Raw genomic sequence first — 22595 nt, 5'->3', positions numbered from 1 at the left:
AAAACCCAGTAAAATGTCCTCATGGGACAACAATTACCAGACTGATTCCAAGTATAAGCAGAAGAGTACAATATGTACATGATAAATGGGACTGAGTTTTGAGGTTTTGCTTTCTTTACCCATGGCCAATTTTATAGGATGTAATTCAACGGCTGCAGGTTTGTAGTTTTGAATTATTTAGGTTTTTGTATTTGAAACACAGATAATTTAGAAATTAAGATTTGCAGGTCAATGTCACCTATAATACGTACAGTAAATGCTGAGAGTTCTTGACGTCTTAGTTCTTTGTCCATTAGGATGTGTAGCCGTGCACTGGATAAGACTCCCATCATCCACATCTGTAGGAAGATAAGTCACTTCTGATTCTTCTCTCCAGGAACCTTCAGAAAGTCTCACTGACCGTTTTTTAACATGACCAGGTTTATTCCAATGTATAGAAGGAGGACGGGAGCCGCACGTGTGATCTACTGAACATGTGAATGTGGTAGATTTTCCTTCAGTCATTATGTTGGACGTATGAAGCTTAATGTTTGATGTATCTGTGGAATTTTGGGTTAAAAAATCAGACCAAGCTTGTTACTGGATAAATTGGTTATTTGTATTAACAGAATCACTACATATCTATCTATCTATCTATCTATCTATCTATCTATCTATCCCATATCTATCTATCTACAATTTGGAAGAAGCGAGCAGCACTCCAGAGGTAGAATTCAAAAGTTGGTGATCTTTATTGAGGCTGAAAGGCTTGAAAAAGGTGTCCAACACCGAAACGTTGCCACTTGCCTCAATAAAGATCACCAACTTTTGAATTCTGCTTTTGGAGTTCTGCTCGCTCTTTCCAATTTATAGATAGATAGATAGATAGGAGATAGATAGATAGGAGATAGATAGATAGATAGATAGATAGATATGAGTTAGATTTGTCTCTTAATTCTGCACTTAATTGTCCTCTATGTTTTGACCCATATTTGTAAGACCATTCTACATTGTTTTTGCCTTCGTGTTTGACTAAGGCACAGGAAGGGAACATTGACCAGTTGCCACCTACCATCTAAGGTAGAATAGGCAATAAGGTAGGGACAGAAGGAGGAGTCTAGCTATAGGGTTCCCCTGTCCATTACTGTCCTTTCCTTTCTATTTTACTGTTCATTCTACAACTAGAACTGCTAGTTTGTATCATTATATACATGGTTAAATCCGATCCTTTATGTTTACCTTTGTTTTTAATTTCAGTATATATTATATTATATATAGAATTATAATTTTATAATTATATTATAATTATATTTTAAAAGGAAAAATAGGTTTTTGACTAGGATTGACTATGAGTTGACTATGATTTTATTTGAATCATTTAAAAATATATATATATATATTTTTTTTTTAAACTTTTTTTTGTCCAATGAGGGGGTATATAATACATTGCCATTGCCTGTCACTGCCTCGCATTAAAAATAATTGGAGATTATTAGGGAAGTTTTAAAAGTTGGTGTTCAGCTGAAAAACTACCTGAAAAACTGCTGAAAATCCTGTCTCAACATAAGCAGTGGTTCTTATAAGTACCTGTGACATGAAGAAGAACATATCTAGATTGCTTCTTATATGCATTTATGTTTTTATCTTTCGCAATCCCTGGGGTGTATATATCTCCATTGTCTTCTCTTCTCACAGGGTCTATCCGCAGGGTACAGCTCTTATCTCCTGGCACCAGAGAGGTCCGATATCTGTATTTCTTAATGACTGATGATATATCCTTGGGGTTATAGATCTCTGGATAATTAATTTCATTGGATAAGTACCACACAGTTCTGTACAGAATTGAGGTTTTGTATCTACAAGGGATCTCCACACAGGAGCCGAGCAGAGCCGTAATCCTAGAAGGGAAGGTCCACTCCTGACACACAGATCCCAGATAGAAGCCTGGAAGCAACGAGCAGAACATGAGGCCACAGTCACAGATTCTCATTATATCGGATTATTCTCTCATTGTGAGACGACTTACCCTGACAGATGAGGAGAAGATAAATCTGCTGCAACGCCTCCATTCTGATGTAAGATTTGAAATAGAAACAATAACCTGGTAATGTTATAGAAATATCAATTAGAAACTAAAAATTCAGTTATTTGCGGGTTTTCACCAACCTAGTAGATCTACAGAGTATAACATGTTTCTTTTGGCCATGTTATAACCAATAGATTGGAATGTCCATTTGATCTCCTGGTGATCAAGAGTGGATGTGATTGGTCAAAAAGCCTTCTTAAAAGAATTTACATTTGTTGAAACTTATAACAAAACTGTCTACGATGTTTCTCTGAAATAACCTGACAAGGGCATTTTGGGCAATATTTTGTAAAGTACATGCATATTAATGGGAATCAGACCACATGCAATATGGCATTGTTTTAAAGGAAACCTACCACCACAGGCAGGTTCCTCTAATGTAGAGTAGTAGAGCCTTTTTTGGGGATAATTCTACCGTGGCCCATAACTTTTATAAATTTTAACTCCACCAATATTCAAATTTTCTAAAGAGGCTACTGCGGCGTGGAGTAGCCCAAGCTGAGGCTACACGGCGCAGCTACTCCACACCCCAGTAGGCTCTTGCTTTCCTCCTACCAATACATCTTCAGGCCAGTCGTCTGCGAAGCGGGGTTCTGCGCATGCGCAGTAGCTCCGGCTTCAGATCTGAGACTGTGCAGCCATCAGCCTGCTCTTGCACAGTCGCAGAACCCAGTTTCGCAGATGAGTGCGCGCAACTCCGGCTCTCCACGCCCCAGTAGGAAATTCGAATAGCCCTAAATTAGCCCTAAAAAGGGCTCTACTACTCTACATTATAGGATCCTGCCACCGGATCTATGTTAAACAACAATGGGGGTCATTTACTAAGGGCCCGATTTGTGTTTTCCCGACGTGTTACCCAAATATTTGCGCCAATTTCCCCTGAATTGCCCCGGGATTTTGGCGCACACGATCGGATTGTGGCGCCTCGGCGCTGGCATGCACGAGGAAATCGGGGGGCGTGGCCGAACGAAAACCTGACGGATTCGGAAAAAACGCCGCATTTTTTTTAAAAAAATTGTCGCGGAGCGTGCACTTACCTTCACCAGGAATAGGCCGGTGAACTTGAGTGCGTTCCGATGCTCTTCAGTGCAGCAGCGCCACCTGGAGGATGTCGGAGGAACTGCCTTAATGAATCCCGGCCGGATCCGAATCCAGCGAAGAGAACGCGCCGCTGGATCACGAATGGACCGGGTAAGTAAATCTGCCCCAGTGTCTCTAAACTTTTGGTTATATGACTATTAACCAATACCAGCCAAGAGAAAAGAAAAGGTGAACGACATCCAACTCATGTGTCTTCATTTCTGTTTCTGTTTTAACAGGTTTGTGGTTTTGTTGGTGTTATTTAAAGAAATATTTTTTGCAGACAAAAATGCAAATATAATCTATGCATATATCGATCTGCATTCATTCTATGAGCAGCAGCTTCTAGACTCATAGCAGAGAAAGACCATACACGTTATCAGCAAACGGGAACGATACAAAAAGTTTTCCGTATCACAAAAAAATTTAAAAACTGGGGCACATGACGCTTTTATTCAAAAGTTGTACCATGTCCCTCCTGCTTACTATTTACCTAGTCATAGACTGCAGCAGGACTCCCGAGGGAGAAGGTAGAAGCAGTTTATTACCCCTCCAGCCTTCTCTACTTCTTTCTGCACAGAGTTGAAGTAGCTCTGTGAAGCGAATAGAGGAGCCGGTAGTGCTGATGCCTCTATAGCTCCGGTGGACTGTTAATATACATTTGTATACATATATATATATATATATATATATATATATATATATATATATATCTATGCAGTGGCGTGACTAGAAGCTGATGGGCCCCAGTGCAAAGTCTGTGGCAGGACTCGACTATAATGTTTGGTATAATGTAAGGGCCCCCTAAACCTCTTGGGCCCTGGTGCAACGGCAACCTCTGCACCCCCTCAAGTTACGCCCCTGTATATATATATATATATATATATATATATATATATATATATATGCCTTTGTTACAGTGGACAAGTTGAAAATTTAAAAAAAAAGCATTAAAATAAAAAAATGTAAAAAAAAAATCTTCTTAGTTGTAAATTAAAATGCAATAATATTTCCCTGTAAATTGTAAAAAATACATTATAAAAACGTCATCAGAACCACCCCATTGGCCCTAGTCTAAACCATCGCACACTAGGGAAGTTTGAGTTCATTTGAAAATTAAAAACTTTACATTTACTTTACATTTCAAAACTTGCTTTTTTTTGTAAATCGAACCCAAAATGAAACTAAAAAAAAAAAAAAATAAATAATTTAACAATTGTTAATTTTTAACTAGCCCCATGTGTTAAAAAAAAATGCAGCAAAATATTTTAAGGTAGTTCACCCCCAAAAAATGAAGGTATAGCCCTAAAACTAATAAATGGGAACATTCTATAAAGTTTCTATGACAGCTGGAAGCCTCTCCGAGGGTCTCATAGCCATCATGGAGATCTAATACAGAAGTACTATTATGAATTTTGTACAGCAGTATATTATATAACCAATCAGACCCCTTAAAGGACACCTGTCATCAGGTCTCTGCCACTAGTCCTGTCACTACTACCTGTTGGAGCAGCTCACAAGGATCCCATCCCAGCCTTTATCTATGAGGCTTGTCACATTGTCAGAGGCAGTGATGTCACCCCTGTTCCCCCTCCCCTCTCCTCCCCCTGCTCATGTCTGTGTGTAATGTATAGTAAAGCATTGCTAGTGTGTGTGCTGCATCTGCTGACATGCTGCCTCCTCCTAATATACAGGTGAGAGACACAGACATGAGCTACACATGAATCTGACATGTTCTGCTGTAACATGGCTGCCTGGAGCTGCTGTATCTCTCCTATACACACACACACATGCACACACAGGCTGCAGGGGGCGCCAGCACCAGGAAGCACAACATTATACAGCCTCACACCATTATACAGGCTGTCAGTCATGCACTGGGGGTGTGGCTGTGCCTCCCACTCATGAATAGAGTGGACAGCTTGAATATGCTAATGCTTCATTGGACATTTCACAGGTCATTTGCATACAGCTTTAGGACCTCATTGCTTAGGTTTACAGGCATGTAGAGGGACAATGAAGGGATAGAGGCAATGCTCTCTAATGGCAGTTTATGAAAATATATTTAGTTTAGGGGGTTATTTTGCATGACGGGTTCTCTTTAAGGTACTAATACTCTAGAGAACCTGAAAAACTGTTCTAGTGACTCGCCTTTCACACAAATACAATAAAAATGTAATGTATCTCCACGCCCCAAATTGTATGATCTATTACATATAAAAGCAACCATCCCATGCGATGCACCCCATAACAGAGAAAGAGGCATCCAAATGTGTGAATCACCACTTTTATGAAATTTCAGTACCCAGAAGAAATTAAGTGATCAAAATGTTGCAAATTTCTCTCATCTATAAAAAATTTCACATTTTTATCAGCTCTGATATGAGTTTGAAAATATTTAACCAATAAGAGCAGAGTAAGGGGCAATCCCAAAATATATGTAGTGATCTTCCCTTGCCTCCACAACCCCTGCAGCATTTATAGGATGCGGCCAAGGCGACCAGGTGTATAGAAACATTGAAGAAATAAATAAATAAAGGTCAATTCTAATTAGGAGCAACAATTCAAGAGACCCATGTGCTAAAGCCTATGAGCGAGTATCCGGATCACCCAAAACTTCCACTTCCATTTCTAGATATCACCACCATCTCCCGCAGACATACTACAGCAGCAGTCAGATTTCAAGCCATTGCCAAACTACTTCTCCCCCTGTTTTGGAAATCAAACACGATCCCTTCAATTTTCCAATTTTTACCAGAAGACAATTTGATATTCCAAATTAGAAACAAATGGCTCATTTATGAAATTGGAATTTATTTTCATGGAATCGGCACAAAGTAGAGATGAGTGAACCCAAAACTTTAGGTTGAGGTCAAACCAGGGGTGTCCCCAATGGCCAATCACAGCCATGGCGACACCCACAACCTTAATTTGCTAAATTGGCTGCACACGGCAATATGTTCGGGTTGCACCAGAACCTGCTCATCTCTCTTTATCAATACTGTATACAGGCAGTCCCCGGGTTACGTACAAGATAGGGTCCGTAGGTTTGTTCTTAAGTTGAATTTGTATGTAAGTCGAAACTGTATATTTTATAATTGTAGATCCAGACAAAAAAAAAATTTTGTCCCAGCGACAATTGGAGTTTAAATTTTTTTTGCTGTAATTGGACCAAGGATTATCAATAAAGCTTCATTACAGACACCTTACACTGATCATTACAGTCTGGGACTATAGTAACATCCAGAGAGGTCACCAGAGGTCACAGTGGGCAGAGGGGTCAGTCTGTAACTATGGGTCGTCTGTAAGTCGGGTGTCCTTAAGTAGTGGACCACCTGTATATATTTATATGTATACATTTTTTTTTTAATTAATTATTTATTTTTTTTACCAATCTCATGCCACTTATTTACCAATATTTAAAGACAAAGCAAATCCAGCTTATGGACCGAGCAGTATCTGTTCTGAAAAATATACCGTGTCTGAACAGAGCCTGGCTATCACAGGACATTTGGGATTTGTGATATGCAGGTTTGTGGTATACAGGCGGTCCCCTACTTAAGAACACCTGACTTACGGACGATCCTAGTTACAAACAGACCTCTGATAATTGGTAATTTACAGCACTTTAGCCCTAGGCAAAAATAATCAGCTGTAACAGTTATCACAGGTGTCTGTAATTAAGATTTATTGTTAATCCTGATTCTTTTGACAACCCAAAAGATTTAAAATCTAAATGTCACAGAGACCCAAAAATTTTTGTCTGGGGTTACATTAATAAAATATACAGTTCCGACTTACATACAAATTCAACTTAAGAACAAACCTGCAGAACACATCCTGTACGTAACCCGCGAACTGACTGTATATGTAGCTTATGGCTATTTAATCACAAGCAATAAATACTTACATGCCGAGTCCTTTGCTGCTAGTGACCCAGCTACTTCCTGAGACGTATAGGTGCCATAGCCCCCTCGTCAGGAAACTGCTCTCGTAGAGGAAATAAGGCCAGAGAACATTTTAGTTTCACCTTGATAACCAAAGGTTTAAGAAAATATAGTAAATAAAAAAAATTTGAATAGATGTAAAAATTACAATATTTTCTTAGGGCAAATCAAATATTTGATATTTCTCAAATATCATTAAAGGAGAAGTACACCTTGGATAAACCATGTCCAATGGAGGGTGTATAACAGGTCCCACAGCTGGGAACCTTGGTTCTGGACTAATCTAGTCACAACATCAGTTATTTGGGGATATCAAAATCCTATTTTTCAGCTAAAGCTTAAAGGGGTTGTCCACTTTTAGCAAATTATTGATATTGTTTGTATAATAAAGAGTTATACAATATTCCAATAAACTTACTGTATTGATTCCTCACGGCTTTCTAGATCTCTGCTTGCTGTCCTTCTAAGTTTAGTTCCAGTACATATAAATCTGTCCACAGTCATGTGACGGACGTGGAGGTGAATGAGCCATTAGTATCACACGGCTCGAACCGTGCACCTGCTTGCCCATCACAGATCTATATACACTGGAAGTAAATAGAGAAGCTTTCTATAGAAGGACATTAAAAAGAAATCTAGAAAACTTAAGGAAATGATACAGAAAGTATATTGGAAAATTTTATAACTTTTCTTTATACAAACCATATCAATTATCTGCTGCAAGTGGACGACCCCTTTAAAAGTTGCGCTTCCTAGGGCAACCATAGTACCGGGGCATACATCGGCGCCGGGAAGAGAGGAGGATGGGATGAGCGCTGCTCACCCCGCCCCTCTGTATAGAGTAACATATCGCAGGGCGCTGTATTCCGTCGTTAGATAGGACATGTCCTATCTTTTTACGGGCTACGGAACGGTACGGTGCCGCACGTGTTCTGCACCGTACCGCTCCCGTACAGCGCAGTGAGGCCATTGAGGTGTATGGGAGACATATATACACAGTATATACGTCAGCAGTATATACGTCCCCCATACGTTCATGTGAATGTAGCCTTAAAATGTAAAATTTCTCCAGTAAGGACTTCATCATTGTCTATGGGATCATCTCTGGGAGTGATTATTGTCTATGGGATCATCTCTGGGAGTGATTATTGTCTATGGGATCATCTCTGGGAGTGATTATTGTCTATGGGATCATCTCTGGGAGTGATTATTGTCTATGGGATCATCTCTGGGAGTGATTATTGTCTATGGGACCATCTCTGGGAGTGATTACTGTCTATGGGATCATCTCTGGGAGTGATTATTGTCTATGGGATCATCTCTGGGAGTGATTATTGTCTATGGGATCATCTCTGGGAGTGATTATTGTCTATGGGATCATCTCTGGGAGTGATTATTGTCTATGGGATCATCTCTGGGAGTGATTATTGTCTATGGGATCATCTCTGGGAGTGATTATTGTCTATGGGATCATCTCTGGGAGTGATTATTGTCTATGGGACCATCTCTGGGAGTGATTATTGTCTATGGGATCATCTCTGGGAGTGATTATTGTCTATGGGATCATCTCTGGGAGTGATTATTGTCTATGGGATCATCTCTGGGAGTGATTATTGTCTATTGGATCATCTCTGGGAGTGATTATTGTCTATGGGATCATCTCTGGGAGTGACTATTGTCTATGGGATCATCTCTGGGAGTGATTATTGTCTATGGGATCATCTCTGGGAGTGATTATTGTCTATGGGATCATCTCTGGGAGTGATTATTGTCTATGGGATCATCTCTGGGAGTGATTATTGTCTATGGGACCATCTCTGGGAGTGATTACTGTCTATGGGATCATCTCTGGGAGTGATTATTGTCTATGGGATCATCTCTGGGAGTGATTATTGTCTATGGGATCATCTCTGGGAGTGATTATTGTCTATGGGATCATCTCTGGGAGTGATTATTGTCTATGGGATCATCTCTGGGAGTGATTATTGTCTATGGGATCATCTCTGGGAGTGATTATTGTCTATGGGATCATCTCTGGGAGTGATTATTGTCTATGGGACCATCTCTGGGAGTGATTATTGTCTATGGGATCATCTCTGGGAGTGATTATTGTCTATGGGATCATCTCTGGGAGTGATTATTGTCTATGGGATCATCTCTGGGAGTGATTATTGTCTATGGGATCATCTCTGGGAGTGATTATTGTCTATGGGACCATCTCTGGGAGTGATTACTGTCTATGGGATCATCTCTGGGAGTGATTATTGTCTATGGGATCATCTCTGGGAGTGATTATTGTCTATGGGATCATCTCTGGGAGTGATTATTGTCTATGGGATCATCTCTGGGAGTGATTATTGTCTATGGGATCATCTCTGGGAGTGATTATTGTCTATGGGATCATCTCTGGGAGTGATTATTGTCTATGGGACCATCTCTGGGAGTGATTACTGTCTATGGGATCATCTCTGGGAGTGATTATTGTCTATGGGATCATCTCTGGGAGTGATTATTGTCTATGGGATCATCTCTGGGAGTGATTATTGTCTATGGGATCATCTCTGGGAGTGATTATTGTCTATGGGATCATCTCTGGGAGTGATTATTGTCTATGGGATCATCTCTGGGAGTGATTATTGTCTATGGGATCATCTCTGGGAGTGATTATTGTCTATGGGACCATCTCTGGGAGTGATTATTGTCTATGGGATCATCTCTGGGAGTGATTATTGTCTATGGGATCATCTCTGGGAGTGATTATTGTCTATGGGATCATCTCTGGGAGTGATTATTGTCTATGGGATCATCTCTGGGAGTGATTATTGTCTATGGGATCATCTCTGGGAGTGATTATTGTCTATGGGATCATCTCTGGGAGTGATTGTCTATGGGATCATCTCTGGGAGTGATTATTGTCTATGGGACCATCTCTGGGAGTGATTACTGTCTATGGGATCATCTCTGGGAGTGATTATTGTCTATGGGATCATCTCTGGGAGTGATTATTGTCTATGGGATCATCTCTGGGAGTGATTATTGTCTATGGGATCATCTCTGGGAGTGATTATTGTCTATGGGATCACCTCTGGGAGTGATTATTGTCTATGGGATCATCACTGGGAGTGATTATTGTCTATGGGATCATCTCTGGGAGTGATTATTATCTATGGGATCATCTCTGGGAGTGATTATTGTCTATGGGATCATCTCTGGGAGTGATTATTGTCTATGGGATCATCTCTGGGAGTGATTATTGTCTATGGGATCATCTCTGGGAGTGATTATTGTCTATAGGATCATCTCTGGGAGTGATTATTGTCTATGGGATCATCTCTGGGAGTGATTATTGTCTATGGGATCACCTCTGGGAGTGATTATTGTCTATGGGACCATCTCTGGGAGTGATTAGTGTCTATGGGATCATCTCTGGGAGTGATTATTATCTATGGGATCATCTCTGGGAGTGATTATTGTCTATGGGAGCATCTCTGGGAGTGATCATTGTCTATGGGATCACCTCTGGGAGTGATTATTGTCTATGGGATCATCTCTGGGAGTGATTATTGTCTATGGGATCATCTCTGGGAGTGATTATTGTCTATGGGATCCTCTCTGGGAGTGATTATTGTCTTATTGTACAGATCTGAGAATATTATCAGTCTCCATTTACTGTAAATTATAATAAAAAAGGAAAAGACTCATTTCCGCAAGAATTTTTATTTTATGTTTCCATCTCTGTAACTTTGAGTCCCTGCAGTTACATCACAATGTGGTCCGGACATTGTACAAGCTGAGACTTTATGTGCAGAGATGAAGCCCTGAACCTTCTGTCACATTTTCTCAGTCTCCTTTTATTATTAGTCACAAATGAAATCTAATAATTTGAAACAAATTTGGCGCAGATTTAGGCGCAAATTAATCGGACAGGCGACAATTCCAAAACGCATTTACTAAGGCAGAACTAGATCCATCATAGATCAGGAGCCAAAAAGAAGATCAAACTAGGCGCAAACATGGGCGAACCTGAGACCCCCTATGATTAATGTCCCCCTTAGAGTAAAGGATCAACTATGAGACCCAAAAAAGAGTTTTTGGACGTTTACCTGGCGCTTATCTTCTTGAATCCAATAAGGAGAAACATTAGGCCGTTTGCCGTAGTTTCTTTATCCTAAGTTAAAAGGTCTAGTACCAATCTGGTACTTTCATAGAAACGTAAGTAAAATATATATGAGAATAAATATTTTAAAAAATAAAGGTAAAATTGTATATGAATTCTCCAATGCACATCAAGCAACTAATAGCAATAAAAATGGATAAAATGCATAAAATCTGGACTTCTGTATTTTATACATATATATTCTCTTATCATTTTTTACTTCCCTCACTCTGAAAGTACCAGATTAGTACTAGACCTTTTAACTAAGAAGAAAGAAATATTCTACAGCAAACGGCCTAATATTTCTCCTTATTGGATGCAACAGAACAAAACTGGTGCACTCAGTTGATGCACTTTAGCGCCTCTGTTAGTAGAGATCTAACTTTGTAAGAACTACAGGGGACATTAATCATAGTGGGGTCTCAGCTTCGCCTATATTTGCGCCTGGTTTGCTCTTCTTTTTGGCTCCTGATCTATGATGGATCTGGTTCTGCCTTAGTAAATGCGCCTAAATTTGGCGCAAATTGTTAGATCTCATTTGTGACTAATAATGAAAGGAGACTGAGAAAATGTGACAAAACGTTCAGGGCTTCATCTCTGCACAAAACCTCTCATTGTGATGTAACTGCAGGGACTAAAAGTGACAGAGATGTTAAAAAAAAAAAATTCTTGCAGAAATGAGTCTTTTCCTTTTTTATTATAATGTCCAGGAAATGTAGACTGATAATATTCTCAGATCTGTACAATAAGACAATAGTCACTCCCAGAGATGATCCCATAGACAATAGTCACTCCCAGAGATGATCCCATAGACAATAGTCACTCCCAGAGATGATCCCATAGACAATAATCACTCCCAGAGATGATCCCATAGACAATAATCACTCCCAGAGATGATCCCATAGACAATAATCACTCCCAGAGATGATGATCCCATAGACAATAATCACTCCCAGATGATCCCATAGACAATAATCACTCCCAGAGATGATCCCATAGACAATAATCACTCCCAGAGATGATCCCATAGACAATAATCACTCCCAGAGATGATCCCATAGACAATAATCACTCCCAGAGATGATCCCATAGACAATAATCACTCCCAGAGATGATCCCATAGACAATAATCACTCCCAGAGATGATCCCATAGACAATAATCACTCCCAGAGATGATCCCATAGACAATAATCACTCCCAGAGATGATCCCATAGACAATAATCACTCCCAGAGATGATCCCATAGACAATAATCACTCCCAGAGATGATCCCATAGACAATAATCACTCCCAGAGATGATCCCATAGACAATAATCACTCCCAGAGATGATCCCATAGACAATAGTCACTCCCAGAGATGATCCCATAGACAATAATCACTCCCAGAGATGATCCCATAGACAATAGTCACTCCCAGAGATGATCCCATAGACAATAGTCACTCCCAGAGATGGTCCCATAGACAATAATCACTCCCAGAGATGATCCCATAGACAATGATCACTCCCAGAGATGGTCCATAGACAATAATCACTCCCAGAGATGATCCCATAGACAATGGTCACTCCCAGAGATGATCCCATAGACACTAATCACTCCCAGAGATGGTCCCATAGACAATAATCACTCCCAGAGATGGTCCCATAGACAATAATCACTCCCAGAGATGATCCCATAGACAATGGTCACTCCCAGAGATGATCCCATAGACAATAGTCACTCCCAGAGATGATCCCATAGACAATAATCACTCCCAGAGATGGTCCCATAGACAATAATCACTCCCAGAGATGATCCCATAGACAATAATCACTCCCAGAGATGATCCATAGACAATAATCACTCCCAGAGATGATCCCATAGACAATGGTCACTCCCAGAGATGATCCCATAGACAATAATCACTCACAAAGATGATCCATAGACAATAATCACTCCCAGAGATGATCCCATAGACAATAATCACTCCCAGAGATGATCTCATAGACAATAATCCCTCCCAGAGATGATCACATAGACAATAATCCCTCCCAGAGATGATCCCATAGACAATAATCACTCCCAGAGATGATCCCATAGACAATAATCACTCCCAGAGATGATCCCATAGACACTAATCACTCCCAGAGATGATCCCATAGACAATAATCACTCCCAGAGATGATCCCATAGACAATGATCACTCCCAGAGATGATCCCATAGACAATAATCACTCCCAGAGATGATCCCATAGACAATAATCACTCCCAGAGATGATCCCATAGACAATAATCACTCCCAGAGATGATCCCATAGACAATAATCACTCCCAGAGATGGTCCCATAGACAATAATCACTCCCAGAGATGATCCATAGACAATAATCACTCCCAGAGATGATCCCATAGACAATGGTCACTCCCAGAGATGATCCCATAGACAATGATCACTCCCAGAGATGATCCCATAGACAATGATCACTCCCAGAGATGATCCCATAGACAATAATCACTCCCAGAGATGATCCCATAGACAATAATCACTCCCAGAGATGATCCCATAGACAATAATCACTCCCAGAGATGATCCCATAGACAATAATCACTCCCAGAGATGATCCCATAGACAATAATCACTCCCAGAGATGATCCCATAGACAATAATCACTCCCAGAGATGATCCCATAGACAATAATCACTCCCAGAGATGATCCCATAGACAATAATCCCTCCCAGAGATGATCCCATAGACAATAATCACTCCCAGAGATGGTCCCATAGACAATAATCACTCCCAGAGATGATCCCATAGACAATAATCACTCCCAGAGATGATCCCATAGACAATAATCACTCCCAGAGATGATCCCATAGACAATAATCCCTCCCAGAGATGATCCCATAGACAATAATCACTCCCAGAGATGATCCCATAGACAATAATCCCTCCCAGAGATGATCCCATAGACAATAATCACTCCCAGAGATGATCCCATAGACAATAATCACTCCCAGAGATGATCCCATAGACAATAATCACTCCCAGAGATGATCCCATAGACAATAATCACTCCCAGAGATGATCCCATAGACAATAATCACTCCCAGAGATGATCCCATAGACAATAATCACTCCCAGAGATGATCCCATAGACAATAATCACTCCCAGAGATGATCCCATAGACAATGATGAAGTCGTTACTGGAGAAATTTTACATTTTAAAACTGCTCCGAAGTATTTTCCATGTTGCATAGAGGGAATTCTTCATTTGGGAACCTAAAATGTATGTTTTTAGTAATGAAAAGGAACGTTTTTTTGGAAGTGCAGCTGCTCAGAGGAGGTGCATTTTCTGCGCCTATTTTGTGCCTTTTTAGGCGCACTTTTGTGATAGATCCCGTGCAAACATCCGTTTAGGACGCACTCACTATGTCAGATAAGGAGCAGGGACTCAGAACCACTAAGTGCCGAACTTTGCCGTGCGCCAGAAAATGGCGCATAAATGCACCTAATTAACAGATTTTTGCGCTAAAAGACACTCAAAACAGTCTAACAGACTATGACTAATGTCCCCCTATATGTATTGCTCTGTTCCATAATAGGCGGTGAAGCTTATGGGGCTCATTTACTACGGGTCTGAATCGCGCACTTTCGTCGGGTTCCCCGACGATTTCCTATTTGCGCCGAATTGCCCCAGGATTTGCGCGCACGTGATCGGATTGTGCCGCATCTGCGCCGGCTTTCACGCAACAGAAATCGGGACGGCGTGGCCGTCGGACAAAAAGAATTTGTGTTGCAAGATCAGAACTTACATGCACCGGGACAAAGAAGGTGAACTCCGGCGGACCTTGGCGCAGCGGCGACCCCTGCTGGATATCGGGTGCACAACCTTAGTGAATCGCGGCAGACCCGAATCAGCGTCAGACAACGCACCGCGGGATCGCGAGTGGACTAGGTAAGTAAATGTGGCCCTTTGTCTTTTTCAGGGATTGCACAGCTGTGACAGGTATTTAACAGGGTTCTGCGCTGGGATTACGCACATGATCCTTTTTTGGCGCAGCTGCACAGGCTTTCATGCAACACAAATTGGGGGTCGTGCCGCCAGACCATCCGACTGATTCGGACTGAGCGCAGAATTTAACTTTCAAATTGTCTCGCAAGACAATGCACTTACATGCACCAGGAAGAAGGTGAACCCCGGGGACCTGAGCGGGGAAGCGACACATGCAGGATATCGGGCGCAGGACCTTAATGAATCGCGGCATTGTTCATTATCGGCAGACATTGCACTTTCGGTGAACTCCCATGGGAATGTAAGTAAATGTGCCCCAATGTGTCACCTACTTTATAGACTATTAAATCTGTTGCACTTATTTTAGAAAGATTGATGTTTGTATCAATTGTAAATTATAGTGAAACGCCAGTTCACTCAGTTATATGTAATGCATATAGTACCTTAAGTTTATAGCTTTACTTGTTTTTATTTAGTTTTTATTTTAATTTTATTATATTTTATACCATTGTCGTCTGAATAAACATATGAATTTTTATTGGCTTATTACCCTTAGTGACAGAGAATATGATAGACCAGCTTGTGCCGATATACATATATATTATATATATTCTCTTATCATTTTTTACTTACCTCACTCTGAAAGTACCAGATTAGTACTAGACCTTTTAACTAAGAAGAAAGAAATATTCTACAGCAAACGGCCTAATATTTCTCCTTATTGGATGCAACAGAACAAAACTGGTGCACTCAGTTTATGCACTTTGGCACCTTAAGGGTGCGCCAGATTAAGGAACACCGTGCTCCAGTCTTCAATAATCCAGCACACTATGCACAATAGTGAGACTCTATTAATAAATGTGGCTAGAGATGAGCGAGCACTAAAATGCTCGGGTACTCGTTATTCGAGACAAACTTTTCCCGATGCTCGAGTGCTCGTTTCGAGTAACGAGCCCCATTGAAGTCAATGGGAGACTCGAGCATTTTTCAAGGGGACCAAGGCTCTGCACAGGGAAGCTTGGCCAAACACCTGGGAACCTCAGAAAAGGATGGAAACACCACGGAAATGGACAGGAAACAGCAGGGGCAGCATGCATGGATGCCTCTGAGGCTGCTTAATCGCACCATTATGCCAAAATTATGGGCAACAGCATGGCCATGACAGAATGACCGAATGAGGCTAGATAGCATCTAAAACATCCAATAATTGACCCTGACACTATAGGGGACGGCATGCAGAGGCAGCGGCAGCAGGCTAGAGAGTGTCATGGCGACATACCCTAATTGGACTCAGGCTTCAAACCAATGGGTGGCAGAGAGGAACCAAAGGAGGTGAGCAAGAAGCGCTCAAATAATATCTGTACATGATAAAAGTTTGCCAGTATATTTTGTGGATTACACAGCAGGGTGGCGACAAAGTTAACATGGAAGCCATGAAAACAATCCAAAATTCTGCCTGACACAGCTCGTTTGATAAGGGGACCATGTATGGAGGCAGTGAACTAGTAGTAGATTAAAGGTGCTGCAGTTAAAACTATGTTAGTTGGATCTTGGCATGGAGCTGGCGCTCCGCTGCCAGGCGAGCTTTTGCCAATCCAAGCCCCTGTCTCTAGGCTACTCCCTAAACAGCACTTCTAAGAACCTTTTGTATAAGATCAAGTGTAGTAGCGTTCTTATAAGTTTGGGATATGGCGGGTGAGGGGAATGTAAACAGATGCGCAAGAAGCGCTGAAATAATATCCGTAAATGAAAAAAGTTTTCCAGTATATTTTGTGGCTTACACAGCACGGTGGCGACAAAGTTAACAAGTTTGATGCGGAATGCCCTGTAATAGCTCTTGGGCGGTGTGCCTTTTATCACCTAGGCTCAGCAGTTTGAGCACCGCCTGCTGTCGCTTAGCGACGGCACTGCTGCTGTGCCTAGAGCTACCGACTGATGGCGCCATGCCCACGGATGGTAATTCGGAGGAGGAGGAGGAGGTGGAGGAGGGGTGGGAGGAGGAGGAGGCATAGTAGGCCTGAAACACCTGGACCGAGGTAGGCCCCGCAATCCTCTGCGTCGGCAGTATATGACCAGCCCCAGGGTCAGACTCGGTCCCAGCCTGCACCAAGTTAAGTGTAGTAGCGTTCTTATAAGTTTGGAATATGGCGGGTGAGGGGAATGTAAACAGATGCGCAAGAAGCGCTGAAATAATATCCGTAAATGGTAAAAGTTTGCCAGTATATTTTGAGGATTACACAGCAGGGTGGCGACAAAGTTAACAAGTTTGTTGTGGAAGCCATGAAAACAACCCAAAATTCTGCCTGACACAGCACGTTTGATAAGGCGGCCATGTATGGAGGCAGTGAACTAGTAGTAGATTAAAGGTGCTGCAGTTAAAACTATGTTAGTTGGTTCTTGGCATGGAGCTGGCGCTCCGCTGCCAGGCGAGCTTTCGCCAATCCAAGCCCCTGTCTCTAGGCTACTCCCCAAACAGCACTTCTAAGAACCTTTTGTATAAGATCAAGTGTAGTAGCGTTCTTATAAGTTTAGGATATGGCGGGTGAGGGGAATGTAAACAGATGCGCAAGAAGCGCTGAAATAATATCCGTAAATGGTAAAAGTTTGCCAGTGTATTTTGTGGATAACACAGCAGGGTGGCAACAAAGTTAACAACTTTGATGTGGAATCCATGAAAACAACCCAAATTTCGGCCTGACACACCTCGTTTGATAAAGGGACGATGTATGGAGGCAGCTATATGGACGACTTTTGGAGGTAGCAATGGAGACAACGTGTGGAGGCTGCTATGGAGACAATTCAATTTGGATAGTGCCTGTATGTGGCAGTCCAAAAAAGTTTTCAAACCAGAGGAGCAGGTAGGTGGCCCTCCAGAAAAATGGAATAGATTGAGTGCCTGTATGTGGCAGTCCAAAAAAGTTTTCAAACCAGAGGAGCAGGTAGGTGGCCCTCCAGAAAAATTGAATAGATTGAGTGCCTGTATGTGGCAGTCCAAAAAAGTTTTCAAACCAGAGGAGCAGGTAGGTGGCCCTCCAGAAAAATTGAATAGATTGAGTGCCTGTATGTGGCACTCCCAAAAATTGTTTAAAACAGAGGACCGGGTCGGTGGCCCTCCATAAAAATTAAATGCATAAAGTACTATAGCTAGAGCCAGTGGGCCCTGTCAAAAAATAGCCAGTTTCCTCTGCTTTACTGTACAAAGAGGAGGAGAAGGAGGAAAATGAGGAGGAGGAGGAGTGGATAAATTATTCAGGTTGAGCTTCCTTCACCTGGTGGAGATTGGAAATTAGGAGAAATCCAGGCTTTATTCATCTTAATAAGCGTCAGCCTGTCAGCGCTGTCAGTCGACAGGCGTGTACGCTTATCGGTGATGATGCCACCAGCTGCACTGAAAACCCGCTCGGACAAGACGCTAGCGGCAGGGCAGGCAAGAACCTCCAAGGCGTACAGCGCCAGTTCGTGCCACATGTCCAGCTTTGAAACCCAGTAGTTGTAGGGAGCTGTGTGATCATTTAGGACGATGGTATGGTCAGCTACGTACTCCCTCACCATCTTTCTGTAAAGATCAGCCCTACTCTGCCGAGACTGGGGACAGGTGACAGTGTCTTGCTGGGGTGACATAAAGCTGGCAAAAGCCTTGTAAAGCGTACCCTTGCCAGTGCTGGACAAGCTGCCTGCTTGCCTACTCTCCCTCGCTACTTGTCCCGCAGAACTACGCACTCTGCCGCTAGCGCTGTCAGAAGGGAAATACTGTTTCAGCTTGTGCACCAGGGCCTGCTGGTATTCATGCATTCTCACACTCCTTTCCTCTCCAGGGATGAGAGTGGAAAGATTTTGCTTGTACCGTGGGTCCAGGAGAGTGAACACCCAGTAATCGGTGCTGGAATAAATTCTTTGAACGCGAGGGTCACGGGATAGGCAGCCTAGCATGAAATCTGCCATATGCGCCAGAGTACCAACGCGTAAGAATTCACTCCCCTCACTGGCCTGACTGTCCATTTCCTCCTCCTCCAACTCCTCCAACTCCTCTTCTTCTGCCCATACACGCTGAACAGTGAAGGACTCAACAATGGTCCCCTCTTGTGTCTCGCCAACATTCTCCTCCTCTTCCTCCTCATCCTCCTCCACCTCCTCCGATATGCGCTGAGAAACAGACCTAAGGGTGCTTTGGCTATCAACAAGGGAATCTTCTTCCCCCGTCTCTTGTGAGGAGCGCAAAGCTTCCGACTTCATGCTGACCAGAGAGTTTTTCAACAGGCCAAGCAGCGGGATGGTGAGGCTGATGATGGCGGCATCGCCACTGACCATCTGTGTTGACTCCTCAAAGTTACTCAGCACCTGACAGATATCAGACATCCACGTCCACTCCTCATTGTAGACTTGAGGAAGCTGACTGACCTGACTACCAGTTCTGGTGGAAGTTGACATCTGGCAGTCTACAATCGCTCGGCGCTGCTGGTAAACTCTGGATAACATGGTCAGTGTTGAATTCCACCTCGTGGGCACGTCGCACAACAGTCGGTGAGCGGGCAGTTGGAGGCGGCGCTGCGCTGCCCTGAGAGTGGCAGCATCTGTGCTGGACTTCCTGAAATGCGCACAGATGCGGCGCACCTTCGTGAGCAAATCAGACAGATTGGGGTATGTCTTGAGGAAACGCTGAACTATCAGATTTAACACATGGGCCAGGCATGGCACATGTGTCAGTCTGCCGAGTTGCAGAGCCGCCACCAGGTTACGGCCGTTGTCACACACAACCATGCCTGGCTTCAGGTTCAGCGGTGCCAGCCACAGATCAGTCTGCGCCGTGATGCCCTGTAATAGTTCTTGGGCGGTGTGCCTTTTATCGCCTAGGCTCAGCAGTTTGAGCACCGCCTGCTGTCGCTTAGCGACGGCACTGCTGCTGTGCCTAGAGCTAGCGACTGATGGCGCCATGCCCACGGATGGTAGTTCGGAGGAGGAGGTGGAGGAGGGGTGGGAGGAGGAGGAGGCATAGTAGGCCTGAAACACCTGGACCGAGGTAGGCCCCGCAATCCTCGGTGTCGGCAGTATATGACCAGCCGCAGGGTCAGACTCGGTCCCAGCCTCCACCAAGTTAACCCAATGTGCCGTCAGCGGTATATAGTGGCCCTGCCCGGCAGCACTCGTCCACGTGTCCGTGGTCAGGTGGACCTTGTCAGAAACGGCGTTGGTCAGGGCACGGATTATGTTGTCTGACACGTGCTGGTGCAGGGCTGGGACGGCACATCGGGAAAAGTAGTGGCGGCTGGGGACCGAATACCGAGGGGCGGCCGCCGCCATGAGGCTGCGAAAGGCCTCGGTCTCTACTAGCCTATAGGGCAGCATCTCCAGGCTTAGCAATCTGGAGATGTGCACATTAAGGGCTTGGGCGTGCGGGTGGGTTGCACTATATTTGCGTTTCCGCTCCAGCGTCTGGGGTATGGAGAGCTGAACGCTGGTGGATGCTGTGGAGGATCGTGGAGGCGACGATGGGGTTTTTGTGGCAGGGTCCTGGGCAGGGGGCTGACTATCAGCTGACACAGGGGAAGGAGCAGTGGTGTGCACGGCCGGAGGTGAACGGGCTTGGTGCCACTGATTCGGGTGTTTAGCATTCATATGCCTGCGCATACTGGTGGTAGTTAAGCTATTAGTGGTGGAACCCCTGCTGATCCTGGTTTGGCAAATGTGGCACACCACAGTCCGTCGGTCATCCGGTGTTTCCTTAAAGAACCTCCAGACTTCTGAAAATCTAGCCCTCGCCGCAGGAGCCCTCGCCACGGGAGCTTCACTAGTTGACACATTTGGCGCTGATGCACCAGCTCTGGCCCTGCCTCTCCGTCTGGCCCCACCACTGCCTCTTCCAACCTGTTCTGGTCGAGGACTCTCCTCCGTCTCAGAAGCACTGTGTTCACCCGGCCTCTCAACCCAGCTTGGGTCTGTCACCTCATCATCCTCCGATCCCTCAGTCTGCTCCCCCCTCGGACTTCCTGCCCTGACAACAACTTCCCCACTGTCTGACAACCGTGTCTCCTCATCGTCGGACACCTCTTTACACACTTCTTCCAGTACGTCAACAAGGTCATAATCACCCACAGACTGCGACTGGTGGAAAACCTGGGCATCGGAAAATTGCTCATCAGCAACCGGACAAGTGGTTTGTGACTGTGGGAAGGGTCCAGAAAACAGTTCCTCAGAGTATGCCGGTTCAAATGGCAAATTTTGCTGGGAGGGGGCAGACTGGGGGGGAGGAGGCTGAGGTGCAGGAGCTGGAGGAGTGCCGATTTCGGTGACATGGGTGGACTGCGTGGAAGACTGACTGGTGGACAAATTGCTCGAAGCATTGTCGGCAATCCACGACATCACCTGTTCGCACTGTTCTGGCCTCAACAGTGCTCTACCACGAGTCCCAGTAACTTCAGACATGAACCTAGGGAGTGTAGCTCTGCGGCGTTCCCCTGCTCCCTCATAAGCAGGTGGTGTCTCACCCCGCCCAGGACCACGGCCTCTGACCCCTGCAGTAGTTGGACGCCCACGTCCCCGCCCTCGTCCTCTACCCCTAGCCCTCGGGTTAAACATTTTGAAAATGAGAGGTATAACTTTAATTTTTTTTTTAACTTTTTTTTGTGTTTTTTTTTTTTTTGTGTGTTTTTTAGTTTTTAAAACCAAACGATGCTATCCTATTGCTATGGCTATTTTCTAGCCAAGTATGAAAGCACACTGCTATGCCAGATGAGATGACACTGAGTTATTAAAAAAATAAACGTAAAATAAAAAAGGAAATGGCAGACTGTGCCTAATTGAAATCCAACCCCGGGCCCTAATAAATTTTCCCACTTCGGTCTTTGCGATGGAGAGGTGCGTCACTAAGCGCAAAACACAGTGGTCGCAAGTCTCACTCCTAATTGCTCACAATTTGCTAGTAGATGCACTGCAGCAATGACAGCCCCCAGCAGATCAACCAGAAATCAAATATATATAACGCTACTGAAGGCGTAAGTAAGCCGTTTGGATTCTCCTACGGCTATTTTCTAGCCAAGTATGAAAGCACACTACTATGCCAGATGAGATGACGCTGAGTTATGAAAAAAATAAACGTAAAATAAAAAAGGAAATGGCAGACTGTGCCTAATTGAAATCCAACCCCGGGCCCTAATAAATTTTCCCACTTCGGTCTTTGCGATGGATATGTGCGTCACTAAGCGCAAAACACAGTGGTCGCAAGTCTCACTCCTAATTGCTCACAATTTGCTAGTAGATGCACTGTAACAACTACAGCCACCAGCAGATCAACCAGAAATCAAATATATAACGCTACTGTAGGCGTAAGTAAGCCGTTTGGATTCTCCTATGGCTATTTT

The sequence above is a fragment of the Engystomops pustulosus genome, chromosome 6 (assembly GCF_040894005.1).
Source record: "Engystomops pustulosus chromosome 6, aEngPut4.maternal, whole genome shotgun sequence".
NCBI classification, from domain to species: domain Eukaryota; kingdom Metazoa; phylum Chordata; class Amphibia; order Anura; family Leptodactylidae; genus Engystomops; species Engystomops pustulosus.
Note: the sequence above shows the minus strand (reverse complement) of the source record.